Below are 6,000 nucleotides of genomic sequence, written 5' to 3' on the forward strand. Positions count from 1 at the left end.
AGAATGTTGTTTTTCCTCCTCATATTTCAGCAAATATCTTATTTTGAGTACTAGAATTCAGCTCTGTGCGAAATTTGTGGCTTTTATGAAGAACGAATAAAACATTCATTTACGTCAATTTCGCTTTTCGTTTTGTCCTAATTCGTTTTATTTTTATTCGTGCGTTTCTTTCAAAAGCCTTTAGTACTGTACTTTATACCGTTTAGACAAGAGCGTCTTAGTACACGTCCCAGATTAATGTGTCATAATTGTTCGTTCAACTTGTTTTAAGTTCTTACCTGGGACTAAAGATGAACATATCAAATAAAGCTTGATTATACATAAATTAAAGCTTGAATTCAACCAGTTCGATACCACGTATAAAGTACACTTGGTGTAATAGATTACTAGTGTACAATGACGGTTCTTTAAATAATTTTCTCACAATAAAAAATCAGTGGTATCAACAAATAAGCTTTTTAAATAGTATGGACACCATCAGGTCATGCTCACATTACGGATAGAGCTTTGCTTTGGTCATTTTGTGTGTATGTATGTAGAACCTGAATGTTTGCAACGGAACGAATAATGCTTTGATATTATACTGAATAAAGTTTCAATAAAACAATAGTATGTTATAAGCAACTAGCCAAGTTATACGTTATATACACGAAGTAACAATCAATCTTACAAAATGGAATAATATAGTTAGTTATGTACTTCCATCAATTCATTATTTGTTCTCCCCCTTTGCACTTTCCTTACGTACATAGATACAGAAATGAATTGTAAAAGTGAATTCTGAATTTTAATTAATATGATATATTTAATTTTATACACCAAACACTAAATAAAACAGATGAAAAGATAAAGGTAGGTAGGAAAATAAATTCCGCACAATTCTGTGGTTCTTGTCTAAAGAAGCAAAGTTTAGAACAACAAGACAGCATGTAGAGGTTTATAAAATATGTCTTTGAACGACAGAACGAAAGGTCACGGAGTCGTGGTTATATCATGATTAAGCGATCCTTTTCCTTAATTTGTTTTAGCTCTGAAAACCTGTATTCACACTTAACTATATTTACGGTTACAATGATTTAAATTTGTAGAACTTTAATTATAGAAAAAAGTGTGCTTTGAAAAGGTTCTACTACAAAAAACGTCATTAAGGTTTTCTATGGTTTTACTTCGCAGAAATGCTGATCCCAAAAGAACCTCAACTGTAACAGCATCAATGAAAACAAGTTCTTTGTCTGCAAGTAGTTCCTTGACCACTGACTGATAGGAATGCACTTAACGCAGCATAACTAAACGTCACTTTGAAATTTCCATTATAATTGGTTGCTGGTAAATTCCTGATGTCCTAACAATGCAATGAGAAAGTGTTTTAGCAGCTTAGGAGGTTGGTTCTGTCACCTTGATTGAATCTCCACCTCATTTTTATGATGCTGTGAAATATTTACATCATATGCAAAGATCTTGTGCCAGTACTTATCTGCTAAGAAGTTTCCGGTGTTTGAATTATAGGAGATATAAGATCACTATCTTTGGCAAGGTCAGTCTCAGTGCTTTGTAGGATATATGAGAGCCTCTGGTACACGAAATGACTCTACAAAGAGAGCTGTAGACAAAACCAGTTAGAAATACTTGATATGCAGAAGAAACAAAAATTTCTCCAAACGCTTTGGCTCAATGATAACATTCTCACTCTCGTTACAGGTTGCCAAAATTGAAACAAAAGTACAGTTATTGAATAAGCAGCATTGTTTTGGACATACTCTCCTGGTACCTGAGAGCTGTTGCTGTTTATGATTGAAACTCTTGTCCTCTCCTTAGAAGTAAGTATGAAGGTACAGATAGCTCGTATACATGCAAAGAAATCCCATGCCAAGAGGGAATGATTTGATGCAGTCAACTAGTGCCAAATTAAGACAGCGAGCATAACAGTGAGTGTACACTATCTGTTGCTCAAATTCGTGGACACTTGAAAACAATCATTCATGACTAAAGCACTATGAAAAAAATTGATATACTATCTTCTTTTGGTCTAACTGGTGCTTATTAAGGATCTTAAAATATGATATCAGACTGTTGACAATACAACCGGGAACTTCTTGTCAGTAATAATAATACCAATGTCAATAATTGCGTACTTGAAAACAATAGCTCAATGTTTCAACTTTCTACAGTTTTTGCTTTTATCAATTACCATTGTGAAAAATCCAGTTTTCTGTTGACTGCCTTTCGACCTATTTTTCCCATGACCACACAAAAGTTAGTTTCGGATATCATGTGATCTGTGTATATCAGCCTCTTTTGTAGAATAGTTTTGCTATATATAAGGATAAACTGTAGAACATCCTAGAAGGTATACCTGTTTAATGTACAGTCAAATTATTTCAATGTGAACCAATCTCCTGTTGGATGTACAATAGACAATACATATTTGCACATGTAAAAGAGTTTCACTCGTGTTGACATCTTAAGGTGTGACTGAATAATTCAATTCGAGAACCAGTCAAGGTGCAGGAGCAACTTGGTGACATCCACATGTCTGCTTTTCGTGGCATCATTCCTACACCAACTGCCTTCCAAGATTAGAGGGTTCAGTCTCTCTTGTGATGCAACAGTACATACGTACCTGCATGTAATGGATGACTTCAACACAAGAGAATATTCTCATGTAGCAAACATTATTTACTTGTGCACTCTTGCTGAGACCAACCTATTAGATGAGCTGTTAAAACTCTGTTTTTGGACACATGCTCCCCGAAGCAATAGTGGCTTTTCTGTGAGTCACATACTTATGATCTTGTTTGAACTATTCTGTTTTACAAGTGAATACTTCCAGTCACAAAAGTAATTATAAATGAATGCTTTTAATCCATTGTCTGCAAAAAATATGGCTACAAGAGAAAGAGAAAGTGGAATCCTTCTCTTTCGAGTACCTTAATTATACCACTCAAATATGAATAACTGCTTTTTACTTCCTAATATTCAATAGAAAAAATCACGGCAGGTTGAACTAGAGTTTGACGAGTGTCGGCTTTAACATATTATGTTACACTAGTGTTTGTACAGTAACTGAACTCTACTTCAATGTGTTCTAAGGTAGGCATGTCAGACACTACAATATGCGTATTAGACTCTTCTTGGGATGTGTTTGTACTCGCTTATTAAAGACGTGCTGCCTTAGTCATCATCTTATAGGCTTTGTTGGACCTAAATCACATCAACAGGCCATGAGGACACAAGAGCAGGCGCAGTACTTGAGTCAACATTACAAATGGTAGGTAGCACTTACGCCTGCCTAACCACTTTGTTTCCTTCATATGTTATTGCTAGCTTGGCAGAAGTCTAATAGGTTTCGAGAAAGCTTGGGTGGCAAAGAGTAAACTGATAGTCAAGCTATATGTAAACTGTTTTCTGTAGTGACGAAGCTCAACAACTGGATATATGAATCATTCTTTACAACTGAACAACTAAGTCATCTGGTTGCTAAGTAACAAAGTCTATGAACGAAGTATATTATTTTCTAAATAAGTTAAAAGGAAAGGAAAAGTTCTCGCAACTAGAATATATGGTAGTATAATATCATCAAGTAAACCGATTACTTGTATTCACTAAGTTATCAAAGAAAGTGAATGGATTACTAAAGTTCCGAGCCAAATTATAAAATTATGTATCCAGGTAATAATTAATGGCTCTATATGCAAAACGTAAAAAGGGTTAAGTCAGCAATCTATTGCTTTTCTTTTCCCTTGTCCTCCAGTAGTTAGGCGGTAAATCTGATGGCTTACAACTTAAAAACTGGGTTCCTATACCAGGGGTGGACACAGTACGGATGACCTGCTATGTAGCTTTGTGCTTAACAATAAAACCAACAAACAAATATTTTCCCTCTTTCCTGCAACAAACTAGATTAATTGCGCTTGAGTTCCTTTGTAGATCGAAAATGTATCATTACACACTCAATCATTGGATGGGCACGTGCCTGGCAATTTCCGACCTTGTCTACGCAACAGCAACGAATCGAACTCCGAATTTTAGCATTGTAAACCAGAATAGTCATAAAAATTTTTAGTAAAATTTCACGTGCTTTTTACGTGTTCTGTGATTTCCTTTAGTGGTTTAAGTTATTCAAAAACCAACAAAATATTCCTTACGTTTTTCTCATGTGTTCATTCACAGCTCAAAATCTCTTTAAATCTTAATGAAGCTGGATCTGAACTATTGGAATTTGATTTTTCATTACAATTAATGAAATAATGGCTTTTAAAAAATGTGTTACCGATGTTTTCAACATTAAATTATCCATTTATATCGTAATCTACATTTTAGTTAACATTTTCTTTTATCTTGTCTTTTCACACTTGATCTCATATCAAAAATTTCATCATCTTAAAGTGCGTAAGGTAATTTTTATTTCTTAAAGATGGCGATAACTACCTTTAAACCAATAAAGAATTTTCCCCATCTTTTGCAACGTTGCTACTGGTTTCAAGTTGCTTCTTGAAAGTTTTACATTCTGTAATTACTCTTGAATAAAAGTACGAACAGGTAAAAAGGTGACATATTACAGGTTACTGATGAGAAGTAGAATTTCCCGAAATCAGTTGCAGCCAGTAAAAATGATAGATTTGTATTCACAAGTATTCTCAAGACTGGTGGTATGGGTTTTATAGTGACTAGAGTGTATTCTCAAGACGGGTGGTAGGGGTATTATAGTGACTAGAATGTATTCTCAAGACGGTTGGTAGGGGTATTATAGTGACTAGAGTGTATTCTCAAGACGGTTGGTAGGGGTATTATAGTGACCAGAGTGTATTCTCAAGACGGTTGGTAGGGGTATTATAGTGACTAGAGTGTATTCTCAAGACGGTTGGTAGGGGTATTATAGTGACTAGAGTGTATTCTCAAGACGGTTGTTAGGGGTATTATAGTGACTAGAGTGTGTTCTCAAGACTGGTGGTATGGGTATTATAGTGACTAGAGTGTGTTCTCAAGACGGTTGTTAGGGGTATTATAGTGACTAGAGTGTGTTCTCAAGACTGGTGGTATGGGTATTATAGTGACTAGAGTGTATTCTCAAGACGGTTGTTAGGGGTATTATAGTGACTAGAGTGTGTTCTCAAGACTGGTGGTATGGGTATTATAGTGACTAGAGTGTATTCTCAAGACGGTTGTTAGGGATATTATAGTTACTATAGTGTATTCACAAGACGCCTGGTAGGCGTGTTATAGTGTTTGTTTGTTTTTCTTTAATTCGCGCAAAGCTACTCGAGGGCTATCTGTGCTAGCCGTCCCTAATTTAGCAGTGTAAGACTGGAGGGAAGGGAACTAGTCATCACCACCCACCGCCGACTCTTGGGCTACTCTTTTACCAACGAATAGTGGGATTGACCGTCACATTATAACGCCCTCACGGCTGAAAGGGCGAGCATGTTTGGTGCGACCGGGATTCGAACCCGCGACCCTCGAATTACGAGTCGAACTCCTTAACACACAAGGCCATGCCAGGCCAGGTATTATAGTGACTAAAGTAAAGTACAGAAGAACGTTTCGATCTTCTTAGATCATCTTCAGGTTAACAAAGACAGTTTACATATGACTGTTCCGTCTTAATGACGGAATGGTAAACAAGTACAAGATTGTAGAGGGCGTTGTACTTAAATGTTAGGTAATTAACTGGTATAGGTGTAAAGACGTTCGTTTATATTGGTTTGAGTCATTGTATAAGTAGGGCTTCTTTGATTTTGTGTTTGCTTATATTTATTTCTCTACTTACTATCTGGGTGTTTTCTATGGTCATGTTTTGCTTATTTGATTTTCAGTATTTAAAAACGTGTAAAAGTGTTTGTTTTTTTGTATGTGTGTGTTCTCTGAATCTGGTTTCCATTTTCTGCTTGTTTCTCCAATATAGATGTCGTGGCAGTTTCTGCAAACACTGTAGCAATGAAGAATAGATATGTGTGCATAAGAAATATATTTCAGGCGTTAGACGTAATAAAAAAATTGTTT

The sequence above is a fragment of the Tachypleus tridentatus genome, chromosome 5 (assembly GCF_004210375.1).
Source record: "Tachypleus tridentatus isolate NWPU-2018 chromosome 5, ASM421037v1, whole genome shotgun sequence".
NCBI lineage: Eukaryota > Metazoa > Arthropoda > Merostomata > Xiphosura > Limulidae > Tachypleus > Tachypleus tridentatus.